The sequence below is a fragment of the Lissotriton helveticus genome, chromosome 7 (assembly GCF_964261635.1).
Source record: "Lissotriton helveticus chromosome 7, aLisHel1.1, whole genome shotgun sequence".
NCBI lineage: Eukaryota > Metazoa > Chordata > Amphibia > Caudata > Salamandridae > Lissotriton > Lissotriton helveticus.
The window spans coordinates 643,722,289-643,750,135 of NC_136068.1; the positions used below are offsets into that span (position 1 = coordinate 643,722,289).

The following is a 27,847-nucleotide window of genomic DNA, read 5'->3' on the forward strand; positions in this document are numbered from 1 at the left end:
ATATAGTTCAAGTTGATATTGTGGAGTTTATACATGTGCATCTTGATCACAATTATGTTGAGACTCCTCTTCATCTATAATTTATCCTGACAATAAAAATACAACCTCATGCCTCGCCTTTGAAGTTTAAGACACCTATGGAATAGGAAAAGGGTTCTTACCATCTTCCTCAGAAGGACATCTGGTGAGGTGTGAAGATTATTGGAGAGTTTTTTCTAAAAAAATATTTTAGAGGGTGTAAGTAATGGAAACGTACTGAAAGACTTGAAATGTGACACACAATGTTCCTCACAATCATATCTGTCACAACATTAATCATCTATTTTGCATCAGATGTTAAGCCAAGTTTTCTATATTCATACCTATCTGCACAGTATGATTAGCTAAATAGGTTTTTAAGAGACTTCACTCCACAAATCCATGTCTGTTGAACATGAGAGTTATCAACTCATAGCAACCAGCAATGTATTCTCATTGAAGACTATCACAAAGGTATTAAAATTCATGCTTCATATTCCTCTGGTGTTTCTAATTCTTGTGTTATCATTGCAATCTGTCAACTAATGGAAAGTTGACAGCCTTCACAGTCAAAGGTGGGTGAAACATTCAAGATCCAGGTCAAGGGCCTTATAAACACTTGAGTCCAAAATAAGTGAAGGTATCATGTGGCTTCAGATTTCCACTGATTATCTCATCTCTTGCCCCAGGCCAATTCCCTAACCCCTCCTGCAGCAGGAGTGCAGTCCAGCACTAGCCCGGCCAGCTAGGCAGATAGTGAACACTTGTGGAATTGGTGTGAACATAAGATAAGAAGGGCATTTTGTCCTCTTCAAGCACTTTCACAGCATTCTATATGGTGATGGTGAACAGTTGAAACTCTGCCCTCATCCCAAGGAGGTAATGATGAATGTATAAAAGGCTGCGCTGGGAGATACATTTGTTTAATATTACATGTATTTGATTTCACTGAATTGTTGAGAAGCCTGAGCTTCTCCTAAGATCGGACTCTCTGTAATGAGGGGCAGATGGCCATATTAACTCCAAAACAGAGTGCCCTGCTTTTTTATTTGGATGCAAAGATTAAGAAAGAAAGAACTATCCATGTGGTGGCTGCATTGTAGGAAAATTGTGACCAACCCTGACTTTCATGCATGACCAATTTGTGTGATACTAGGCAGTTACTTTATTTTACTGTGCACTGTCTGTTTTTCCTTCATTAAAACCTTTGTGAGCAGATTGATATACATGAGTTCAGAGTGTGTGCTGTATGAAAACCTCTCTTGTCTTTGGTTTAACAGACTACAATGTAGCTCCATCTATACAACAATATAGAACACGCAGAGTGGGCACGACTACTGACTTGTCTTTTGGTTCCCCCAAGGTTATGTCGGCAGAGATGTGTGAGGTACGAATATTTGTAAGTTATTGTTTGTAAACTATCAATAAATGCACCTCAATGCAGTGATATATTCTAGAATAATATTACAATAATGATATGAAGGACTTATGAATAGCCTTATGATATGTTTGTGTAATTTTTACTGCCTGATTTACATGCCGAATATTTAGTTGGATCGGCTGGTGCTCAGCTTAGAGCCAAGCAGCAACCTTTGCTTTTCTCTAGCTAGGCTCTCCAGATTAATTGGCTAGCTTGCCCAAATATTTTATAAAATAGAATATTAAATGAGATCAGCCCACAACATAGCACGTTAATTCATGAAATTGTCTTATAAATGGCAAATTATCCATAGAGAAGTGCTTCTTGTTAAATACAATATTTGTAAAGTGTTTCCATAGCAAGAATTATTCAAAGGACACATTATTTAGGCTTAATTTGAAGTTATTTTCATAGAAATATAAAAATGACTTACCACAATGGTAACTGTGTCATCCATAGTACATTTCATGAGAACCTCTCTATTCTTGGAGGTGCTTTGCTGAAAGAGAACATAAAAAAAAATAATGCACAGGTATGGATTTACAGGACAGTTGTAAGCATGGGCGTAAAATCCGTTCCGCCCGCGGATTTTGCGGATTTTCGGCAAATTTGCAATCCGCGAACTCTCGCGAACTTGCCGAAAATTCGTAAAATCCGTGCGAAGCGGATTTTTTGCTTGGTCGCACTTGCCAACTAGAATACTATACAATTTCGCGGGAGTAAACACTTGCGAACACGTAGATGCGGCGGGCCGCGACAATCTCGCAATTGCGAGATTGCAAAATTTGCAATTTCGCACAAGAAATCCACCAGCAGGCAGCATAAACCTTGAAAATTATGATTTTTATCAGAATAACTCCTCAGGTTGACATTTGCCTACACTTTTTCTTTGCAAGGAGTCCATTTTGGGGGGGGTGGGAGGAAGGAAGTGCCCCACAGTCTCCAACTTCCTGTTCCTGTCCAGCAGGCTCCGCCCAGTGCTTTCTTCATGTGCTGGTCACTTTGATTTGGATCTTGACCTGGAGGGATTACTTTTTGTGGATGCTGCTGGATATTTGGATTTTTGCAAAACTAAAAGCACTCAGCAGGTGCAAAAGTTCAATCTTATCATTAGTAACCATTCCCTGTAGTGCTTCCTGAGGGGCCCCTTCAGAGTTCATTTGCCTACTTGCAACTATTCTATGACCCTGCTCTGACCCTCACAGCAGGCTCAGAGAATAGCTACAAGTATACAACAAAGGGCCTGTTAAAAAATTACACTGCAACAGAAAGCAATTACAGACAAAACTGAAAGCACTCAGCAGGTGCAAAAGTTCAATCTTATCATTAGTAACCATTCCCTGTAGTGCTTCTTGAGGGGCCCCTTCAGAGTTCAGTTGCCTACTTGCAACTATTCTATGACCCTGCTCTGACCCTCACAGCAGGCTCAGAGAATAGCTACAAGTAGGCCACAAAGGTCCTGTGAAAAAAAATTGCACTGCAACAGAAAGCAAATTACAGATAAGGAAGCAGGTGCCAGCCAGACTGGAAGTTTAAATTCAGTGACACATTAATCAACCCCAAATTAATTCATGTCAGTTGAAGCAGGGCAGGTGTGCTTGCTTTTTTTCACCCCCATAATCTACAGTGATAAACCAACCAGAGGGTGGCAGTGATGTACCAGAGGGTGGCATGGGTGTACCAGAGGGTGGCAGTGGTGAAACAGAGGGTGCTGTGAACCTGTGATGATGAACCAGACCTAGAAACAACATAGTCGCGGCCGTTGCGAGCCGAAAAGTAAGTTCGCAATTGCAAAATGGTACACAACCCTCGCGAACTGGCAGAAACCCTTGCGAACACAAAAAAAAAAAATCCGCAAATTTGCGAGAGTTCGCGGATTTAGCGGATTGCGAATCCGTAAATACGCAAGTTCGCGGATTGCCAATTCGCAAAATCCGCCCATGCTTAGACAGTTGGCTTTTTGCTGAATTCGTTTTTGAGGTCCTTAGGGCCCTGTTCACTTTACTACTGATAAGCAGTGCTGAAGTGCGTATGCAAGTTTCTTGTTGAATGTATACCATATACGCAGGGCCTGTTAATTATTGCTACTATTGGGCCTACAGCGCATATTGTGCCACCCACTTAAGTAGCCCTTTAAAGCATGTCCCAGGGCTGCCTTTGTGGCATGACAGCAGTGTTAAACCGCAATGTTGACTTGGCATTGAAAGCCTCTTGCCAAGCCTTAAACTTTTCTCTTTTTACATATAAGTAAACCCTAAGGTAGGCCCTAGGAACCCTGTAGGGCAGTGTGCTTTGCAATTAAAAGGTTGGACACATACTTATACGTTTTGCTTATCCTGGTATTGATAAACTCATAAATTACTTTTTCACTACTGCGAGGCGTACCCCTCCCTTTGGATAACATTGGGGGATTCCGTATTGATTTTAATGAGCTGTAATTTCCAGGGGTTGTGACTTGGCTATGAAACGGAATGGCTGCGTGAAAATGCAGTTCCGCCGGCCGTGCATGAATATCCGTAATTAATCCGTCTTGAACACGGTGCATATCGCACTTCTCTATTGAAACTTACTGAGGGAGAGCTCCGACTCTGATATATCCTTTTATTGGAGCTGAGGAGTGCGGTACTACGTACAACCGGCTGCTGTCCTGCTGGACCCGGTGTGCTGCCTGCGAAGCTGGGGGCTGGATTAGCGGGCTGCCTGGGGATTGGCGACGCTGCTGCCCGTGGACTGGCGGTGAGACGTGCGATGTGCCTGATGCTGACCATGAGGGGCGACTAAAACATAGTGCCGTGGGTGGACTGGCGGTGGTCAGGGCTGAACGGCGCTTACGGCGGTGATGAACTGCGGGGGGCGGCCGTGAAGACCAGAGGCTGATCCGAGGCTCTGAGAAGAGGAGGTGGCAGGTGACCGGAACGAACGCCCGACTGACAAAGCCTGCGAGAGTGAAGGCGAGAAGTCCGGTAGCTCCTGTGAGGATAGCGCAAGTACACGCTTCATATATAAAGGTGGCAGACCACAGAGGGCCGCTTGTCATAAACGTGCAGAAAGATGGCGGCTGCCATTTTGAATGTATGCTGCCGCCTGGAGCCGGAGACCTGTACACTGAGGCTGCTCTGTGGGCAACTACACGGAAATCTATTATATAAACTAAAGAACTCCTATAGTTATCAGCTCTGAAGATCAGAGGCAATCCCTGGGTCTACTACACCGCGCAGAGTTGGAGTCTGGATGACCACTTGAAATATTGGAGTCAAGCGGCAATTTGTTCCCGGGGTAAGGCGCGTCTGCCAAATATACTGGTACACTGCCCTCCACTTGAACGGATGTGTGCCCCGGGAAGCGCGTAATTGTTCCCAAAGGCCGTTGCAAACGCGGAAAACACTGTGGAACTGTGCTGAGTAGATGCAATTTGCTCTACCTGGGCAGGCGCGTTGCTGCATTAAACTGCGCCAGACACTGGAGGCGAGGGCCTCGGGTACCACATGGAGGCCATTTTGCAGAGAGGGTAGCACGAACTTCCAGTGTGGGCTTGCTGGTCCCTCTATGTAGAACGCAGCACCGGATCACAGGCATAGGGAGTGTCTGCTACAACTTTAAATTGGCAAGATCGCGACTCACCTTCAAGCACTCTTAACCTGGGACGCAGTATCTTATCAGCTGTGGCGTTTGCGCAGTGGAAGTGATTTGGACGGAGCACCGAAGGCTGGCATGCAGCTAAGCGTTTGAGACCCTATATACAATCACTGCTCGGGTATTACGGCTAGTGGTACATTGGCAGACGCTATATGGATGAGCGATGCCTGGGGGGTTCCAGATCCCATGGTAAAATACTCCTGAGGGCGCATAAACGAATACAAGAGTAAGAAATACAGGGGGCTGGCAGAACTGGTGAACAGACATAATATCGAGTTTTTAATTTCGACTAGACATAATATCGAGTTTTTAATATCGACTAGACATAATATCGACTAGACATAATATAGACTACAAAAATATCGACTAGAGTAGCCAAAATATCGAAGTCAAAAATATAGAATGACATAATATCGACTAGATAGAATATAGACAACAAAAATATCGAAAATAAGGTAAGTTAATATTTTTTAATTTTTGTGTAATATAATTCTGTAGCGGGTTGTGCGTTTATAGGGGAATAGGGTGGGAAGTAATTTAATTATAATTAATTTACTATGTTATTTAATGTATTGGTATTTATTTTTAATTATTTGTTAATTAAAAATTAATTGGTAAATAATTAAAATATAATTGGCAATTAATTTTAATTGATCAATTGATAAATATGTTATTTTAGTAATTTATTTCCTGTAGCGGGTTGTGGGTTTATAGGGGAATAGGGTGGGAAGTAATTTAATTATAATTAATTTACTATGTTATTTAATTTATTGGTATTTATTTTTAATTAATTGTTAATTAAAAATTAATTGGTAAATAATTAAAATATAATTGGCAATTAATTTTAATTGATTAATTGATAAATATGTTATGTTAGTAATTTATTTTCTGTAGCGGGTTGTGGGTTTATAGGGGAATAGGGTGGGAAGTAATTTAATTATAATTAATTTACCATGTTATTTAATTTATTGGTATTTATTTTTAATTAATTGTTAATTAAAAATTAATTGGTAAATAATTAAAATATAATTGGCAATTAATTTTAATTGATTAATTGATAAATATGTTATTTTAGTAATTTATTTTCTGTAACGGGTTGTGGGTTTATAGGGGAATAGGGTGGGAAGTAATTTAATTATAATTAATTTAATATGTTATTTCATTTATTGGTATTTATTTTTAATTAATTGTTAATTAAATATTAATTGGTAATTAATTTAAATATAATTGGTAATTAATTGTAATTGGTATTAATATTTATTTTAATTATATTTATCTATGAAGTATTAACTTTCCCTCCTGTTGCACTCACTGGAGTGGGAATAGTAATTTTAACCCCCACGCTATCCAACACTTTCCCTACTGTTGCACCCACTGGAGTGGGTATGCAACGTTTACAACGCAACTTTTACTATGCACTACCATTACAACGAAACTTTTACAACGTATACATTTACAAAGCATGTTTTTACAACGCAGATACCTTTACAACGCATACCATTACAACGTAAGTATTGGTAAGTATATAATTATTTTTAAAATGTTATATGTTTGAGTTTTTGGGTAAAGGGGTATTTTTAGGGTTCAGGGTCAGTTTTCAGTTTTTGGGTAAAGGGGTATTTTTAGGGTTCAGGGTCAGTTTTCAGTTTCTGGGGTAAAGGGGTATTTTTAGGGTTCAGGGTCAGTTTTCAGTTTTTGGGTAAAGGGGTATTTTTAGGGTTCAGGGTCAGTTTTTAGTTTTTGGGTAAAGGGGTATTTCTAGGGTACATGGTCAGTGTTCAGTTTTTGGGGTAAAGGGGTATTTTTAGGGTTCAGGGTCAGTTTTCAGTTTTTGGGGTAAAGGGGTATTTTTAGGGTTCAGGGTCAGTTTTCAGTTTTTTGGTAAAGGGGTATTTTTAGGGTTCTGGGTCAGTTTTCAGTTTTTGGGTAAAGGGGTATTTTTAGGGTTCAGGGTCAGTTTTCAGTTTTTTGGGGTAAAGGGGTATTTTTAGGGTTCAGGGTCAGTTTTCAGTTTTTGGGTAAAGGGGTATTTTTAGGGTTCAGGGTCAGTTTTCAGTTTTTGGGTAAAGGGGTATTTTTAGGGTTCAGGGTAAATTTTCAGTTTTTGGGTAAAGGGGTATTTTTAGGGTTCAGGGTCAGTTTTCAGTTTTTGGGTAAAGGGGTATTTTTAAGGTTCAGGGTCAGTTTTGGGTTTTTGGGGTACAGGGGTACTTTGTAAAAATAAAGTAAAATTACATTTAAATTAAATTAATTAAATAACATTAAATACAATTAAATTATATTATAATGTTTTTAATTAATTTATATTCAAAAAATTATTATATACTTACCAATACTTAATTATATAAATTATTTATTAAAATTACATTTTTTTAATAATTATTTCTAAGTTTATATTAAATATATTTATTACTATATTAGTTTTAACTCAATTTTAAGACATTTAAAAAAATCGATATTTTGACAGTCTATAGTCAAAAATATGTTTATTGTGACCGTAGTCTTTAAACAATGCAATTAGAATAGCACAGAATGGAGTATGACTTATTATTTTTAAAACTTTGTCCATATGCGAGGTTTATACACACCATTATCAAAAATACAACCAAATCAGTAAAATTTACAGTTATCTTAAAACTTAATTTATCTAAAATACCTAATCCTATTCTTATTACTCCATACAAATACAATCTGCTAAAATCTCATACAGTACTACATGTTATTCTGTATCTCTCAGTGCCATCAACGACATCTTTAAAAATTTCCCGAGGGCAATTGCAATATCAATGTAAGGGATTTCTGTTAAGAGCCTTGCTGCCTGTGCTCTTGTTTTTACCTCATATTTTATGAAGACAGGACGCAACCAAAGTTTCCTAAGATCTAGGAGTGTAAAACAGTCTAACAAGATATGCAGCGGGTCTCCCTTTGTCCTTAAGTAACACTTGCAGTGACCTTCCTTATCTAACATTTTTGCATTCAGGTCTCTGTTTATTACCCATGGGTTGATCCCGATTCTGATTCTGAGGATCTCTTGTCTGTATCCACAATTGGGTAATCTGTCGAGGTAGGGGAACCAATTCTCAAGGGACCATGCATTTAGCATATGTACCACTGATTTTTTCTTTCTTAGATAGCCTCTATCAAGCAATTTCGAGACTTCTTTCCCTCTTTGCTTCAATTCACCTTTGGTACTGGTGATTTGCAATGAGCTCTGATCCCAGTCGAGCTCAAGAGTGTTACAGATTCCCTTCACTTTATCCCTACTGGACTTCGCCCATTTTAGCTCGCTTTTCTGGATTTCTTTGCGACACCAGTAAGCCACTTTTTTTGTATCAGGGTCTTCTAATCTCTTCCAGAATCTGATCACAGCCATCTGGGTTAATATTGCCCAGGACTTTGTATCTATTTCTGTTCTGATGGCTTGAATCATAGCAGATTTAGGAAGTGATAGGAGCCTTTTTATGCAATTTCCCTCTATGACGTCCCAGGATCCCCTACCGCTCAAATAGAGGATCTCTGCGCCATAGAGAACTTGGGGGGGGATCATTGCCTCAAAAGCTCTGAGCATTGGCCGGTGTGACATCTCACCATATTCCCTATTGAACCTTTTAAGTCCGCATATGGAGGAGAGAGCCTTTGCTTTTTGCGTTTCTAGGTGGGTGCTCCAATTTAGTGCCCTATCAAACCAGATACCCAAGTAACGGTACTCATTTACTGTCTCTAATTTAAGGTCCCCTATGTACCAGCTAAATCTGCTAGGTTTTTTCCCGAAACATAGGGTTTTTGTTTTATCCAAGTTGATGGTCAAAAATTTTCCAGCACAGTAGGTATTAAAAGCATTAAGCTTCCTTTGGAGGCCTCTCTCGGTCTGATCTACTATCACCAGATCATCCGCATATAATAGGCATGGGATTTTATTCCCATCCATTTTTGGGCTGGCGCTGCCCTCCACCTCTAAATAGGCCGGGAGATCTGACAAGTAAACAGAAAAAAGCTGGGGGGCCAGCACACAGCCCTGTCTTAGCCCGTTGGCTATGGGTATTTTGGGAGTTAGGGAGCCCCTCGTATCTTTAATTACTTGCCCCCAGTTTTCCCTGTGTAGTTCTTTTATTATGGTCAAGAGCTCTGTCGGGATATTTAGTCTCTTTAGTGTCTCCCATAGGCAGGCCCGATCTACAGAATCAAAGGCTGCTTTGAAATCAACGAAACAACAGCATAGTTTGCCGTTCTGTTCCGTTGACTTCCTCGCCAACGCCCATAGTGCAAACCCGTGGTCTATTGTCGAGTGGCCTGCTCTGAATCCACCCTGTTCTATGGGGATTATTTGGCCCTCTTCTACCCATGTATTCAGTTGTTTTAAAACGATTTTTGAGAACACTTTCTCTCCAATATCTAGGAGGTTAATCAGCCGATAGTTTCTTGGCTCCTCTTTGCTCCCTTTCTTATGTATCGGCCTGATTATAGCCCCCTTCCAAGTTGGAGGCATTGCGCCATCTTTTAGCACTACCTGAAACATATTGGCCAGGAGACTTGCCCACCATGTTACCTCGGTCTTCAGGATTATTGCAGGCAGATTGTCTGGGCCTGCTGCCCGGGTTAACTTGAGTTCTTTTAATGCGAGCTCTACTTGTTCTTCGTTAAATTTGGCAAGAAACTCTTCAGAGATATCTTGCCATGATTTAATCTCCGTCTCCTGACTGGGAGTCCTTGCCCCGTACAGTTCCCTTATATATGTATCCCATGCTGCCTCACTCACCACACAGTTTAATTCGCCCTCTGAGGTGCCAGATGCTGTCTTTACTAGTTGCCAGAATTTCCTTAGATTTTTGTTCTCTATGGCTTCTAGAAGTTCTAACCAGCATTTTTCTTTATGTAACCTTTTAGTCGCGCATACCATTTGTTTGAATTCTTTTTTCTGTTTTACCAGGCGATCCTGTCTCTCTTGTGAGAAGGTCTTTTTTTGTTTCCTCTGTATTGCTCTTATGTCCCTTTTCTTGTTTTGACATTCTGCTGAGAAGCCTTTACCATCGTTTCTTTGTTTTACCCTATTGGGAACTTCTCTTTTTAGGTTTAACTTGAGGCATTGAACCAGTTCTTCTAATTTTAAAATGAACCATTCCAGATTTTTATTTTCAAAATTGGCGGGTGCCATTTTTATTTGCATGGCCTTCACTTTTTCCAGATATTCCTCAGTTAGACGTGTCGTCACACGTTTGGGGTACTCAACCGCTTGGTTTATCACTGTTTCTCTCTGTAATTTCCTACCCCCCGTTATTACTATATGGAGGAGTTTGTGATCACTCATCACATTTTGAATTAACTTAAAGGAACTTATCTGGTAAAACTTCCAGGCCTGCAGGAATATATAGTCAATTGGACAGTTCTGCTGCCCTTGAGTAAATGTTTTTCCTGCTGGTATATCTGATTCTATTCTTCCATTAACACAGTGAAAACCCCTGCCTCCTAAGATATGTATTAAATCCTGGTCTTGTTTCGAGGTTTCCCCTACAGGAAACCTTGCCGGGTTTATACCGAATGCCTCTAGCTGTTCCATATTGTAGAGATCTGCTTTTCTTGGGTTTAGTTTATGGTTAAAGTCCCCCAGTATCACTATTGTATCTGCGGAGTATTTTTCTAAAATACTATCAACATCATCCTTAAAAAACCTCCTTTCCCTTTCATACTCCTCCCCATTTTCCCACTGCATATATACATTCAATAAAATCATCATTTTATAATTTAGATCCGCCGTCAAGAGTTCGATTCTGCTTGATTGTACCCATTTACATTTTGTGTTCAACGGTTTTATTTCCCTCATTACTCTTGTTGATACCAAGGTCATGAGGCCCCCAGAGGGCCTCCCACGATTTTTCTTTAAGGCCGGCTGATGTATCTGGGCATAACCGTCAAAGGTTGGGGTATCGTCGCATAACCAGGTCTCTTGCAAGCAGGCAATGTCTACTTTGTTTATAAATTCCTTTATGCCTTCCCATTTTTGTTCATTTCCTAGGCCGTTTACGTTCCAAGACAAGAGACCTAAGTCATGCGGACCCCCTTCATCCTATTCGACGTCACTCAGCTCTCCTTCCTCATCTGTAGCCACTGTATTCCTTTCGATACTTTCTTCCGCGTGGGTGCTGTTCGACAACCAGTTCCCCCATGAGGAATCATTACCTGTGTTTTCAATTATAATGTTCAGAGAGTTTCGGTCACTTTTTGTTTCTTTGTTTAGGAATACTTGTCTCTTCTGGAGCCCGGCATGTTGTTTTAAGAAATTATTATCTTTCACCGGTTTTATATCTCTCTCTGGGATAATTTTTAATCCTTGATGCGTTATTTCCTTTGTGGCATTCAGGATTGCCCTTTTTACCAAGGCTGAGTATAATGAGATTTTTGTTATTTCCTTTCCTTGCTTGTTTTCTACAAAGCCAACTTGCTGCAGGTCTTTAGTGCCGATCCCCCTCAGACTAGCGCATTTTGAAAATACCGACAGGACCTGTGCCCTATTCGGGGGGTTAATGTTTCTTCCAGGCTTTCCTTTCCTCCCTGCTGGTAACTGGTCCAGGAATACCCATTTGTTATCATCTCTCTCGTATGGGTTCATGTTTGATTCATTCTGCTGATGGCTGGTGAGTGTTCTTCCTTCTCTCCGGTTTTTGGTTCTTATATTGGATTCTTCGTGTATCTGTGGTCTTATACACCTTTGTTCAGTGGCCGGATCATCCAATAGCCTTACGCTTTGACTCTTCTTACGGGTGGAGGGGAGAGTCTCGGTTGCCTCCCTATGTGATTGTTTTTTCTTTGGTACTCTCACCGATTTAGGGGGCATTGGAGTTTTTGCCGCCACCTGTGCCGGTCTTTGTGTTATAAATATTGGGGCTAAGGCATTTAATCCTAGAGCCACCCTCCCTTTCCTTGGTTCCTTCTCTTTTCTTGTTCCGGCATGGTTCGTTTTCCTGGTTTTTTCCTTCCTGTTCCTAGTCCCAAGAGAGACATACCCTCCTCGCCTTTTTATCAGCATGGGTCTTCTTGATATATACACATTATTCACGGGTTCTAATACCTCCTTTTCTGCTTGTTCTGCAGATTTGGGCATCCTTTCGAGTAAAACCAAGCTTTCGTCTTCCGATACTGTCCTGTCACTTTCCTTGTTTAGTCGGACTGTATCTGTTGGCATTGCCCTACTTGGCAGTTGGCACTTTATTTCTCCAAGTTCTTCTTCTATTTTCTTTAAGTGTTGTTTCTGTGCCTTCATTACTCCGTTGTTTGAAAGGGTTACTTCCAAGATTCCTTGGAGCGCTCTCTGCATTAACAAGATTAACTCCATCAGGGAGGATGTTGGAGTTTCCGCGAGCATTGAATCCTGTGAGATATTTCTGCTTGGGTTTGCTGGGTAGCTTGTCCTTAAGCACTCTTGTCGTTTTGGGGATTTTTGTCGTTGTTTCTGTTGTAGAAATTGGTCCGGTGCTCCTCCCCAGATAGTACTCTGGATCTGGTCGTCGTTTCCCCTGTGTCCGTCAGTCCCTACTGACATCATAGAGAACATTTTCGGTGAGGATGAAAGGCGAGGGGCCGAGATTTGGTGATTTTGGCTCTGTAGTGTCAGGTTTAAGGATCTATGGCTCACACCCCCTTCCTCGTTTTCAGGGTTGGCTCCTTCCTGGGGATCTCCTTGGTTGGACCGACTCTGGTTTTCATCTGGCAAGCCTAATTTTTCCCCGATTTCTCCGCCAATTTCCACAATTTCTTCATCTAAGACAGACGCTATTGCTGGGTTTAAAGTTCTATAGTGTTTGCCTACGAATTCCTTTATAGATTTTAGCGCTGCTATGTTCTCTTTCTGTTTGATGGTCGTTTGAATACCACCTTTTTTTCCCTTCTGGGCCGTCTTCGTCGCTCTTTTAACTTTCTTTTTCTTTCGTGCCCCTTTATTGTTTTCCATAGAAGAAGCAAGGCTTTCCAGGCTTTCATTGAGGGATTTTGAGCCTTCTAATGATTTACTCCTTCCATGTTCATCCGGTAATTTTTGGCCTCTTTTGGGTGCCATTTCTAAGCAGCTGCTGCTATACTAAGGTAATGTGCTTAAGATTTTATTTTAACTTTTACTTTTAGTAAAGAAAAATATAAAGAATTATTCACTTACCTCTGTTCTGCCTTGGTTGCCTTCCGCCTACTGCCTTATTGCCTTGCCCCGCTTATATTTCTACCAAGAGTAATTCTCTAAAGGTATTTTCTGGAGTTGTTTATACTTTCTTTTACTGTCCGGAGCACGTATTCCACTCCCTTTCTTGCCTGCTTCCGGCTCCAAAGCTTCGCTGTGTGCAGACTTATGGACTGCCTTTAGGATATGGCAGGTTCAGGTTCAGCTTATTCTACTTGTTCAGCTTGTGGGGTTTGTTCTGGGTTTGTTCTGCTTTTTAACCGGGGGGGGCTGTTTGGATGCACACAGTCCGCTTGGATTCTTACTGTGTTTGCTTACTGAAGGGCAGCTCGCACACGCCGAGTCTCCCTGCACGCAGCGGCTCCCGCGCGGCTCCTGCTCCCGCTCCCCACGTCACATACCGCTCCTCTCCGCCGGCCTCACAACCATCCGCGGCTGGGGAGGAGGTCTGTTGCCCGTTATCCTGCTGCGGCGGGTGTCCGTTAACACGGGCTGGACTGTGGCTCCCGCGCCGGTTTCCCACGCTCCTTACTCCGCACCGCTACACCGTGCTCCGGTGCTACAGCGGTCAGCGGTCAGCGATCCGTCACCTCTGTGCTCTCTGCGTTTGGTCTGGAGGGGCGTGGTCAGGCAAGGCACGGCGCAACTGGTCAGAACAGAGAGACAGCTCCCTGTCTCTCGGTTGAACACCTCACCTCTGTCAGTTTTCAGTTTTTGGGTAAAGGGGTATTTTTAGGGTTCAGGGTAAATTTTCAGTTTTTGGGTAAAGGGGTATTTTTAGGGTTCAGGGTCAGTTTTCAGTTTTTGGGTAAAGGGGTATTTTTAAGGTTCAGGGTCAGTTTTGGGTTTTTGGGGTACAGGGGTACTTTGTAAAAATAAAGTAAAATTACATTTAAATTAAATTAATTAAATAACATTAAATACAATTAAATTATATTATAATGTTTTTAATTAATTTATATTCAAAAAATTATTATATACTTACCAATACTTAATTATATAAATTATTTATTAAAATTACATTTTTTTAATAATTATTTCTAAGTTTATATTAAATATATTTATTACTATATTAGTTTTAACTCAATTTTAAGACATTTAAAAAAATCGATATTTTGACAGTCTATATTTTTGTAAGTCGATATTTTGTAGTCGATATTTTGGTACTTACCTGTTTGAAGATAGGGAGTCGATATTTTGTCTCTCGATATTTTTGCCTCGATATTTTTGTATCTCGATATTTGTGACGTCGATATTAAGTCAGTGATCCGGCAGAACTGACTGTACAGGTGGAAAATCTGATGGGCTCCGATGGATTACCGGCTGCATTTTATAAAGAGTATGTAAACATAGTTGCTCCCCGGCTCCATTAGGTATACTTGGAAGCTATAGAAACAGGCATACTACTGCCTACACTTCGAGAGGCCACAATTATTACTCTATTAAAGCCTGATAAGGTCCCAGCTAGTCCAGATTCGTACCGCCCACTCTCGCTAATTAATTTAGATGCGAAGATATACGCGAAATTACTGGCGGACAGACTGAAACCCATGCTTCCCCAAATTGCATTATCGGATCAATCTGGTAGTGTTCCGGGACGATCCACGTTGCATAATATTAGAGTCCTGTTTGGATTAATACATTATCTTGACCCAAAAGTACAGGCAGTGGCTGCCCTATTGGACGCCACCAAGGCATTCGACTCTCTAGAGTGGAAGTTCTTATTTGCCTTATTTGAACGTATGGGCTTCAGCACCTTATTTATACAGCACATTAAACTTTTATATACTGCGTCTACGGCACGGGTGAGGGTAAATGGACAGATATCGGAACCAATTAAGATCACGAGAGGTACGAGGCAGGGATGCCCTTTATAGCCGCTGCAGTTTGCAATCGCTATTGAGCCCTTGGTTGCTCAACTCCGTCAGCACCACACTCACCGCAGTATTGGCTTCACCTCTAGAGGCTTGCTCGTCTCCATGTACGCGGATGATATAACCATATATCTGGTGAACCCAGACTCCAACTTTGATCCAGTTATGAGAGAGTTTATACGGTATGGCGACCTAACGGTCATACAGATTAACTGGGCAAAATCAGTTATGCTGCCGTTGACCGTCAACACGAGACAATGTGATACTGAGTTTCCGATTGTCTGGATAGGTGGTGACGTTAAATATCTTGGTATTTGGTTCAGCAGATCTATACAGGACATATGGCTGGCCAACTATGGTAAAGTCATGGACTGGATGGAAACTAAGATACAGAGATGGAAAACATTACTGCTCTCTCTGATGGGACGCATAGCCATAACCAAAATGGTGATATTACCTAAACTATTGCATTTATTTGTAAATATACCCATGCCCTTACATAGTCACTTTTTTAGGCGACTAAGATCTGGGGTTTTGGAACTAATATAGGCAGGACGACAGCCTAGGGTAACGTGGAAATTGTTGATGCTTCCCTTTAGTCAGGGTGGGCTTGCGGCTCCCGACTTTGAATTATATGCGTATAGCACGCAAGCACAATATTTGCACTATTGGCATCATCCAATTCCTTTCCAACCACATGTGGCCATTGAGATAGATATTGCTGCGCCCACTCCACTCAATGCCACTGTTTATCACCCGTACAAACGTTCACCATTGGACATTAACACAGTCGAATCTACGAGATGGGCATAGACAAAAATAGCTAGACGGGCTGGAATCGCAGAACTATATACACCATCGATGCCACTGGGTGGGAATACACTGTTGGGACCGCTGACTGACAGGGCAGTGACGGAACGGGCAAATAAAAGAGGGCTGAGGGTGGCTGGCGATCTTTATCCAAATGACGAATTTTATCATTGCAAACAATGTGTGAACCAAATAAGCCCTCAGCATCAGACATGTTACTGTATTACCAGCTGAGAGCATCTTGCAAAGCAAGATATCCACAGTTCCCCGCAACTCTAGATACCCTACGAGCATTGGAAAATATATTGTCTAACAACTTCCCCCGTAAATTGGTCACACGTATATATAGTACAACACAGGACACCTCGCCAATAATCACAAGTGAGTCCAAAACTGAGTGGGAGAAGGAAGCGGGCATAATAATCACTGATAAGCAATGGACGTTTTGCTGCTCGCAGTTGGAAAACTATTCACCTAATTATAGATTAAGGCTAATACATTTTAACTATTTGCATAGAACATATCGTACACCTAAGCAGCTATGTCGTATGGGCCTACAGTCTGAGGCTAAGTGTTGGAGGTATGGGGAGTTGGATGCAACATTCTTCCATTTAACTTGGGAGTGTAGTCAGATAGCGAGCTATTGGAAAGAAGTATTAATGCATATAGGAAGTATAATAGAGGTGCACTTGGAGATAGACCCGCTCATGTCACTGTTGGGCTTTGTCATGGAGGTACCCAGAGGAGTGCGTAAACTAACTGGCCTATTGCTGTTACTGGCTAAACGTCAGATAGCGATACATTGGAAGAGACGGGCTCCGCCCGATGTGAAGGGGTGGATACAATCGGCTATTTATTGTAAGGATCAGTTGACGAATTACTGGGACCTTTTGCCCAGCAGGTCGAGACCAGCTGATATGTGGAAACCATTTGTAGCTTGGCTTGAACGAGATGGCTCTGGGTTGTGTGCAGACTGAATAGACAAGAGGGAATAGGTGAGCGTGGGTGTGATTGCATGTTGAGCACTGTATGCCTGGGGTTGGTATTCCCGCAGTTGAATGATGGGTAAAATGATAAGAGGTGGATGTTGAGGTATGCATAGGTTATATTTCAGTCATGTAAGTTGATGTCCGGAGGTATTTTATTTACGTGGAGTGTATGTAAGGGCAGATTGCATTCAGGCGTTGTTCTGTTAGGACAGTTCAAAGACCTTATAGAGAAACTGTTGTTATGTATTTGGCTATGTATCACACATAACACTGTTCGAAAGGTGGTAAATCCTTAATCGCCGCCGGTCCCTATGGGTTGTCGGCTAAATGGCTGTGTTACTATGGTTAAAAGTTTGTACATCGAAAGCTGCCGGCCTCAGGGTTGTAGGCAAATGGCCGTGTGATTTGTGTGATACGCAATAAAGGTCTGTTAAAATAAATAAATAAATAAATGAGCTGTAATTTCCAATTGGGAGCTGTAGCTATGTCATATTTGGTGTCTTTGGAATTGTGGTGATGAGCCGTATTTAATGGTAAAGTCGTGTTTTTGATTACAATTATAAAAATTACACCTTTAGAAACTTTGCATTTTTCTTTCCTTAGACCTTTTGTGCCTATAGCCTCACCTGGGTAACACGACTGGGTGTAATTGACAGAAATACTTTGTGAATTTTTCCAAGACAGTCACACAATAGAGGGATGGGTCACCTGCTGGAGGGATAGGGGTTGGAGCTGAGCACAGTCCCACTTACAACTGAATAGCCTGTGCTCTGCCTTCGCACAAAGGGTCTAACAACCCTGCATTCTCGCTTCAGTCAGCTTGAAGCTAGGGTGGGGGAGGCAGGGAATTCCATGCACTTCAAACACATTGTCTAGGAGCTTCTTTCACCTTACTGAACAAGGTCACCAAGGTATAAAAGTAGGAAATTATAAACCAACTCTTGAGTACACTTCTGGATCCGTAGGCTCTCTGCCAGGAAGGATTGCTGTGCTACTATAAGGACTGACACTCTGCTGCTTTAAAGGAACAGCTGCCCTGCTGTGCTGACCTGCTGCCCTCTGGCCTGGGGAAGAAGACCTGTACCTTCAACTTCGTCTTGAATCCAGGACCCCCGAATGACTCCATGGACTAATCTGCTGGCCTCCTGATCTGAGCCTCAGGGACTTAAAAGGCTCCCCAAACAGTTTCTGGGCCAGCTGAAGTTAGTTCCTGACCCTCAAGTGGTGCCACTCAGGTCCTGGACTGTTGGTGTGGCTCAGCACTCTTAAAATCAAGCTTTTGGGCTCTGCATGACCACAAACTGGCCTGCTTGTACCGAGGTCACACTGTTCACACAGAAAATCAGAGTGAGCATCACCTGGCCTACTTTTCATGACATGCTGACAACCTCCTGCAAAGATCTCCATGCTACCTGCAACTCTCTACAACATGAACAGGAGTCATTGCTTAAAACTTGAGAGGTTAAAACTTTAGCTGGACTAATCTGAAACTGTATCCTATTCACACTCAATTGTGGTCTGCTTTGACCAGGTCCAGCACAACCAGAAAACCGCATTTGCACTTTATGCTTTTAGGTACAATTTATTCTGTAAAAATTCATAACTCTGGTTCATCTGTTTGTATTTTGGTCATTTTGGTCTTGTTCTATTTAATAATTTTGTTCTATTTTGGTAACCAGGTGTGGGATCTTTCTGTGTGGTGTTTTCACTTTTTTTCTGTTTGAAAGCTTGCACAAATACATTACACATCGAATCTAAGTTAATACTGACTTCTCTGTGCCAAGCAACCAGGGTTTTGAGCACAGGTTAATTTGAGGTTTGCTTGTGTGTCACCCTGACAAGGATTGTGGTTGCTGCTTGACCAGGGCTCACACACCTTTCAACCAACAATCCAATTTATAACATTGGTAATCAGCACTGAGGATAAGGACTTGTGTTTGTACAGCGCCATATTTGGTGTACACTACCATCCCATATCTGAGACCATTATGTTTTTTTAATTCTCCTTTTTATGTAATTTGTTCATTTTTCCAAATTGTAATGCTGCCCGCCCTAATAAATTTTGATCTTGTTTGTTGTTGTATTTGTGATACCTTACCAGAATAGGACTAATCCTGGATCCAAACTCCCTATCATTCTACAAAATGAGGTAGATGAATAATTTCTGCAAGGAGACGAGGTTGGTCATGCAGAAGTGGTCCAACAAGGCCTTCAGCCAACCCTGCATAACTTTAGGAAGCAAGCTGATTGAAGCCTAAACAGAGAACCAAGAGTGTGATGGCCTTAAGAAAGAGGCTGAGGAGGACTGCTTTGCAGCCCTAGGGCTAAAAAGAGCGAGAAGACATTTTTACTCCAGGCCCCTGAACCAGATCACCAATCGGGTGATGTCCTTGGGAGGGATAAGGAGGAGGAGGAAAATGACTTGGCAATGGCTCCAGAGGAGAGGGAGGGAGACAACATAGATGGAGTCTCCTTCTGGATCCAATGTAGGAAGGAGTGTCTCCTCTGACACCCTCCCTTCTGATGAGTTGAAGGACAGGCAGGCTGAAAGGGGCCTGAGGCTGCAGCTGCAGGTGACCCAACTTGCTGCAGAGAAGGAAAGAGGTGAGACTGATAAAGCCTTAGCAAAGTAGTGGAGGGCTGAGAATGAGAGGGCCTTAGCCAAGGACAAATTGCCCTTGGAGGCAGAACAGAAAAGGGCTGAGAGAGACTTTGAAGAGAGAAAAATCTTGTTGGCTCATGAACTGAGTCTTAAAGAGCTGTATTCAAAAGCCAAACAGCTGTGATTTCTCGATTCACCTTTACCCGGGTACCACTGGGAGCATATCCTAGTGACTTACAACGAGTGATAAGTGTCTTGACAATTGACTGTACCAGTTCAACAGTTACACTTTAATGGGGAAAGCACTGGCACTGTGGCCTGGTTAGCTGGTCCCAGTGCACTTCCAGATCCATGAAGATAGCATCTAAAGCAAAAAGTGGGCGGTGACCGTGATATAAAGGAACGTTCTAACAGGAAACATATACTTAGTGTAGGATGGACATCCTATGAGTCCTACAGAAGGGGGGCAGGGTGAGGTATCCCACCCAAGACCTCTGGGGGAGTACTAGAGTGTCTAGGAAGGCATTTGGGAGTGTTCAGAAGGAGACTGATGGGAACGTACACAGTGACAGAGACAGGTCCCAGTATAGTGTGGAAGGAAAGGGTTCCTTTTTCCCTGCTAAGCATAGCAAGGGATGTTTTAGTGCACATAAGCCCAGGGTGCTCCATTTTCAACCCTAGTGCTTGGATTGCTCCAAGATGGGGCACAGGCAGGGAAAACGGATCGGTACCAAGAAACCATCCACTGGTGGGAGCTCCTCCATGTCAGGGGAGCTGGGTGGAACAGCCACACAAGGTGATCTACCAATTCCTTTTTTCTTAAGGTACCACTCCTTAGTGGAGGGGGCAGAGACCCAGATGGAAGGGAAGAAGGTGGAAGCAGTCCACAGTGGGAGGACCCATTGATCAGGGGTTGCCGTCTCTGAGAACAAGTACCCCAAGAATGACCCTGGTGAGGCCATTTCTGGCCTGGAGGGTCTCCCTGTGATACCACAGACAGCTAGATACCTGCACCATTCGGACACCTGCATGCCCCATAGTGTGTCTCCCTTGAGGGTGGTGGTGGTTTCCCCTGGAAGTCCTGGATCATCAGGCAAATGTTCAGCCTCAAGGAATAGACCCGGGCTGAGAGGCCAGACTCAGGATACCACCTTTGAATTGACGGGAGGTAGAGTGGAAGTAGAGTGCAAAACACCAGCGGCTACTGCCCCCCACTCTGAGAAAACTCATAGGTCAGAGATCCCTGGATGGCTTGGGACTTGGGTCTTTCAACAGACAGCTGTCAGTGGTCCTTGTTGATTACTGTCCTCATGAGCAGAGTTTTCCTTGGGTTGGGGACAGAAGTCTTATCATATGAGAAAGTTATGGTTAAGTGCTGCACAGAAGTTGTCCACAGATGATTAGAAGGTTTCCCCATTGATCCGTTCAGTGTCTCATGAGAGTGTTGATAGAATGATCCAACTGAATTCAGAGGGGCATAAAATTGGCACAGGTCTCTGCGCTAGAGGGCTAGTGTCCATTTTTTATCTCCTAAACAAGGAAGCCCATTGAGGTATTGATTAGTGTCCCCTAGCTTTAGGCAGGAGGGAGGTCATTTTGGATCTTGCCCTCTCTTGAGGGTCACCCCCAAACATGTTTCCTTTTTCCTTCGACTTTCTGCTAAATTTGTTTTTGTTGGTCCTAGGACTCTACACACTTTACCCCTGTTAACCAGTGCTAAAGTGTGTGTGCTCCTTCTCTAACACATGGTTTGATTGGTTTACACCTGTTTGGTATAGTTAATTTACTTGTAAGTCCATGATAGGGTAGATTACCATATGTCAATGGACAATAAATCAACTGTGACCTACCTCTCCTGCACTTATTCACTGCACTTAAAACACAGTTTTTTGGCCATCAGATTGGGGGTCTGGCGATTCTTAAAAGATCTGCCCCTATGGCAGCGCACCACTGAAGATTTAACATGCAGAGGGTGCGGCACGACAACCGAAACACTGGAGCACGTGGTTTGCTTATGTCCCGCCCTCATGTCCCAACGTAGACGCAACCTCAAAGCAGAGTGGATTAGGCTGGGTGTTCGGACCTGTAGACAGGCAGTCATTACATCCTTGTGCCCCAAAAATACAGCTCTAAACATTGCCTTCACAATCTACATACGGCACGCACACCACATCTTCAGGCTAAAGGCGGAAGGATCAGTAACCCCTGCTCTCCCCAGTCTAGCTGTCTAAATTAAGTTGCATTTTAACTTCAAGTTTTAATAAAATTGTCTATAACTAGTCGCATTTTATCATATCAGTTGTCACTGACCAGCGACCTATTCTATTTCGACTGCATTTTTGCACAATTAGCTCAACCTCTTAAATCTGTTGGGTTTTTATGAGCTGTAAGCCAGCAAATGTCAGTACATCAAATCTCTTTGCCCTATTACTAAGTGTCATTGTTGTCTATTATATAATTGTTTAATTTTTAATGTGCAACAGAAACTGTGCAACACGATTCGGACGATTCTTATTGATCAACTGTCGTAAAACATGCTCCGAAATTTCTTATAACAATGTGCTGTCTTGCGGATTTACTGTGAAATGCTTTTAAGGATATTTTTCTTTTATCCAAATAAAGATTTTCTTATCTATCTATCAAATGTGACTTTTGGATCTGCAGCACTTATTGAGTCACCCACTTAAGTAGCACCTTAAAACATGTCCCATGGCATGACAGTGCAGCCTTAATACAGTTTAAACTGTCATGTCGACTTGACATTGAAACCCTTTTACCTAGCTTCAAAACCCGGTTTTTATTACATATAAGTCACCCCAAGGCAAACCCTAGGTAGCCGATAGGACGGGGCGGTATATAAATAAAACCTTAGACATGTACTTTAAAAATTTACATGACCTGGTAGTGAAAACATCCTAAATCAGTTTTCCACTACAGTGAGGCCCACCACTACCATAGGATAGCATTGGTGATTCCCTATTACATTTAATAGGCTCTACTTTTAAATTGGGAGCAGGGGCCTATATCATATTCGGCATCTATGGAATTGCAATTATAAATTCTGTTTAATTGTAACGTCAGATATTTTATTACAATTTTGAAAATGCCACTTTTAAAAAGTTGGAATTTTCCTGCCCTTTGTGCCTGCACCCTGTCTAACGTGAACATGACTGGCTGTAGCTGACAGTTTGACTTTGTGAATTTCTCGTAGACAGCCACAAAATAGAGGGATTTTGTGTGCCTCAATGGGACATCTGAGGGCAGGATAGGGGGGTACAGAGCTGAGCCTAGCCCCACTTATATGTGAATATGGTATGCTCTGCCTTTATATTCCATGCACTTCAAAGAACCTTTCTAGAAGCTTCTCCTACCTTCTAGGAGAAGGGCACCAGGGTAAACAAATATGTCCTTCAGTCTTAAAAATACCTTACTAGTGAGCTACTATTTTATTCCCACCCCTAGATGGTATGGTTAAACTCAGGGGTTAATACCAGGGAGAAACCTGACCTTAAAGAGTTTGGTTCCCCTAGTATTGCGTCTGTGTCAACACTTATCTTCCTTCCACTCCACATCACTGCACCTCACATAGTCCATAACTAAGTGCTCCTACGTAGTTCGCAAGTTGCAGCACGCCTCAATCCATAGAGGATTGAGAGGAACCTCAATGATGGAGCATATCACCTAGGGGAAACCCTGGTAGGTGAGGGGTCTCTAGAAAAAGAGAGTTTTTTCTAACCCTGGGCGTAGTGGGCGGAGTGGGGCTCCGCGGAGCTACGTGAAGTGGGCGCACAACTACGCCCACCCACGCACTCCGCGTAGCCCCACTCCGCGCCGCCCGCCTCCCTCCCGCCCTCACTAAATACATAAATAAATGAATAAAAAGCTTTTAAAAACACTTACCTTGTCTGCCGCGTCCCCGGGGCTCCCTCTCGCCGTCCCGCGATTCGCGCCGCCACCGAATCGGATCCTAATGCGCATGCGCGGGCGGCCGCGCATGCGCATTCCTCACGAGAAATGCGCATGCGCGGCCACCCGCGCATGCGCATTAGGATCCGAAATGGCGGCGCGCATCGCGGGACGGCGAGAGGGAGCCCCGGGGACGCGGCAGACAAGGTAAGTGTTTTTAAAAGCTTTTTATTCATTTATTTATGTATTTAGGGAGGGCGGGAGGGAGGCGGGTGGCGGCCGGCTACGCACCGTCTGCGGAGCGCGCGTAGTGCCGCCTGGCTACGTCCGCTACGCAAAATGCGTAGGAGACGGCACTCCGTGCACTCCGTGCACGGAGCGTAGTTGGCCGCCCACCCTTAGTTTTTTCTAGTAAGGTGATTGCAACAAACTTTTGTTGAATCCTAGTTCCACCAAAGGTTAATTTTTTCCGATATACTCGAATTTTGTGAATCAAGGTCTAGGGTCGGCAGGTCTCTTAGTAGGTACTGTAAAAGTCCATTTTTTATATTTTTTTTAAAAACATAAACTCAGGAGGGTCTGTGAGCCAAAGTTGGAATAATTGTTTTAATTCGTAAATGCATAGCATGCTTTGCAAATAGTTTTGTGTCTTCCATTAATGAAAAAAGACCGAATATTTTTTAGGCTTATGTTTCTATAGTTTGTATCATCAGGCTAAACTCTAGATGTATTTGCACAGAAGAACAATGACTCGGAAAGTGAAAATCCTGCTTATAAATATATATAAATATTGATTATTACTTTCTCAAAGAGCTTTCCAACCTTCCACACATGTCTTCAGAGCCATAGGCGATCGTTGGAAGCAGCTTCACACAGATGACATATAAAAAGTGGGTCCAAAGTTGTAACCCAGAGCTTTTATAAAGGCTGAGAAAAGCATACACCAAAGAAGAGTCTTTGGCTTTCATATATTATTTTTTGGAGTAAAAAAGACATTTGACTGTCAATTACAACTCCCACGTATTTATATCTGGTCACTTTTTCGACTTGTATGCAGTTCAGGTGCTATGTGCTAGGTTTCTTTATTTTTTTACCCTAGACCACGATTTTGGTTTTGTTTCGATTAACAATCAGACCATTCATTTTGCAAATTCCTGCAGTTTGTTTCATAAGCGCTGCTGACCAATCCTGTTTTTTATGTCAAAAGTTTATCTGCATAAAGAAGGCATATGATTAGATGGACACCAAGCTTAGGAAGATGCACATTTAAATCTAATACAGACAATAGGTCTGCTATACAAATGTTGACTATTGAAGGCACCAGAACACCGCCTTGTCGTAGCTGAAGTTCCAACCCCACTTTTGACGCAAAACCATCTCTTAGTATATAATAACATAGGGGCATATTACCAAGGGCCTTATCGCCGCTTTAGCGGGAATTTTTGTTATTGTTATTGTTATTTTTATTGTTAACTTAGTCTTTTATAGCGCCAACTCACCACCAGGTCTCTAGGCGCTTAAACAAACAGAGTAACAAATACGTGAACCCAAGATGATCCAAAAAGTTGTGATACTAAAATTTATTTAACTAGATCTAGTGCTTTCTTAAATAACAGAGTTTTTAGCTGCTTCCTAAACCTCAAAAGATTTGCTTCTTTCCGAAGTGACTCTGGAAGATTGTTCCAAAACTATGGAACCAGAACCGAAAAGGATCTGCCGCCTTTGGTTTTTAACTTATAGCGGGGACATACCAAAAGTTGAGATTCTGCGGACCGTAGAGCTCGCTTGGGAGTGTATAACTCCAAGCGTTCTTTGATGTACGCAGGAGCCTGCCCATAGATGGGCTTATGGGCGGTACACAAGCCCTTGAACTCCACTCTCTGTTCAATGGGGAGCCAATGTAATTTGAGCAGTAGGGCAGAGGCATGAGATCTTCTGGGTACCTTGAAGATCAGATGGGCCGCGTCATTCAGGACCACCTGTAATCGATTAATCAGAAATTTTGGTAGGCCAAGTTAAAGAGCATTCCCGTAATCTAGTCTTGACACAATAGTGGCCGAGACTACCATACGGAGTGCAGAAAAGGAGAGCAGAGGGGCCAGCTTCCGTAGCTGTCGGATCAAGCCAGTACACATCCCTACCACTGATGAAATCTGACTGGTCATAGACAATTCGTTGTCAATCTTGATTCCGAGACTTTTTACATTGTCACTTGGTATCGGTGAGGGGCCTAGTTCCTGGGGCCAATAGAGGTCGCTCCACGGCAAAGCTAAAGTAGAGATCACTAGTACCTCAGTTTTTTCCGGGTTTATTTTCAGCAGATTGGCCGTCATCCAGCCAACCGTATGTCTGAGTATGTTCTGGGCACTAGTTTGTGCAAGGATTGTATTATCAATACTCAGCAGTAGCTGGGTGTCGTCCGCATAGTTAAATACACGGCAACCCATTTTAACCAACGAGTCAATCAATGGCTGAAGGTACAAGTTAAAAAGGAGTGGGGATAGTGCAGAACCCTGCGGGACTCCGCTCTCCAGAAAGCCCACTCTAGAAATAACATCCCCCAGTTGTATTCTCTGGGTCCTACCCATCAAGAAGGATTGGAGCCATTGATGGACTTGACCCCTTATCCCAAACGCAGCCAGTCTGTCCAATTGCAGGGAGTGGCTGACAGTATCGAACGCCGCTGATAGATCTAAAAGTATCAGGGCGCTCGGTTTCTTCCTGTCAGCCATTCCTCTTAGTTCATCCAGCACCGAGAGCATCACCAACTCGGTGCTGTGATGTGCCCGAAATCCCGCCTGTCGCTCCTGGAGAAGATGGTGAGACTCCAGGAAAGAGGAAAGGGCTTTCAACACATGTTGCTCTAATATTTTGGACAGAAAGGGCAGTTGGGAAATTGGCCTATAGTTCTTTAAATTGGCCGGATCGGCTACAGGTTTCTTTAACAGGGGCCTCACTCATGCCTCCTTGAGGCTTGATGGTAGTTGGCCAGTCTCCATTGAGTTGTTAACATCTTAGCACGCTAAAGCGGCGATAATTTCATCGCCCTATTACCTAGCTGTCGCTAACACCAGTTAGCGACAGTTAATAGGCGATAGCGGGCATTTAGGGGCCCACTATGCATGTCAGCGATAATTATCGCTAATGACATGCATAGTGGGCGTGCCAAGATGTTAGCGACTGGAAACAGTCACTAACATCGCTATCACCTATTACCAACTTTTGGAAATAATCGCACTAAGCGCGATTATCTCCAAAAGCTAACGCCTGCCCAGAGCAGTTCTTAGCCATGTTATCCAATGGAAGGTGGATAACATGGCTAAAAGCATTGTCACGATAATGCATTTCCCACGATTTTTACCGCTTTTGAGATAAACCTTGATAATATCAAGGTATTTCAGCGGTAAAAATCGTCGGAGCGTGGCAACATTTTTATACCCACTAACCAAGCTTAGCAATGATTATCGCTATAGCTTGGTAATATGCCCCATAATGCTTCTCAGCAGTTTAAAGTGGGATGCTCCTTCTGGCAAGTTGTTGCCATAAAATATTTCTTGGAACCGAATCAAAGGCTGACTTAAAATCGGCTATGCACATACGTGCACTCATACACCTACAATTATATTGCCCTGCTTTAAGAATTGCAGAAATGTACTGGTAAGGTCTTGATTTGTGCAACATGTTACAGAGAAGGTCATAGAATTCTACATTACCATGGCTTTCTGGTAGTTTGCGAGGACGAATCTTAGATAACGTCCAAGTGAATAGGCTTCTTTTTCCTAAAAGAGAGTTAAGGTGAAAGATGAGTGGCCCCGATAAGGGGAAAAACTGGAAGGAGCGTACAAATAAGGAGATTCATAGATGCTTCCAAATTCACTGACCTTAAAGCTAATTTTAAAACATGTGACCATAGCAACACTATTCGATGTGTAAGTTCACAAAGGTATGAACCATTTTGTGTGTTATGTGAATATGGCCTTAACACATTTTAGCCTGGTAGATTTGCTCACTTTGGTAAGAATTGTCAGAATATCAACTTTCTGGTCATTATATTGTCTATTGAAAAAAACAAACCAACTATTATAATAGTTTTTAGAGAACAACATATGATACATTACAATACCCCCAAATCCATAAGTACATGGGGTAAACGCACAGTCTTTCAAGATTTGCAACAACACAGTGTCTGTGTTAACACAGTGGCCATTCATTAAACAGGTAGTATATTACACCAATATCCATCACCCATCACGGGGACTGCATGGTTTGGGTTAATTCCTTGCTTTCCCCCACTTTTATACCACAGTGCTTAACCATGGACCCCGTATCTTATGGAATTTCTTCGGGCTCTCTCATGCCTTGTTGGTGACTTTTTTGGCTGCCATGTATAGATCTATCCCTGTTCTCAATTCCTGAAGGTTTGGGAGATCC

General features: G+C 42.5%; 1 long non-coding RNA gene across 1 annotated transcript; it reads right to left on the minus strand.

Moving 5' to 3' along the window:
* Positions 1-167: 167 nt before the first annotated feature.
* LOC144766942 (uncharacterized) lies at positions 168-27,188 on the minus strand. The gene is made up of 3 exons (XR_013597993.1): positions 27,130-27,188; positions 1,872-1,937; positions 168-215 (listed from the first exon to the last, which is right to left on the minus strand). It is a non-coding gene; the product is annotated as an uncharacterized LOC144766942 (long non-coding RNA).
* Positions 27,189-27,847: the final 659 nt, after the last annotated feature.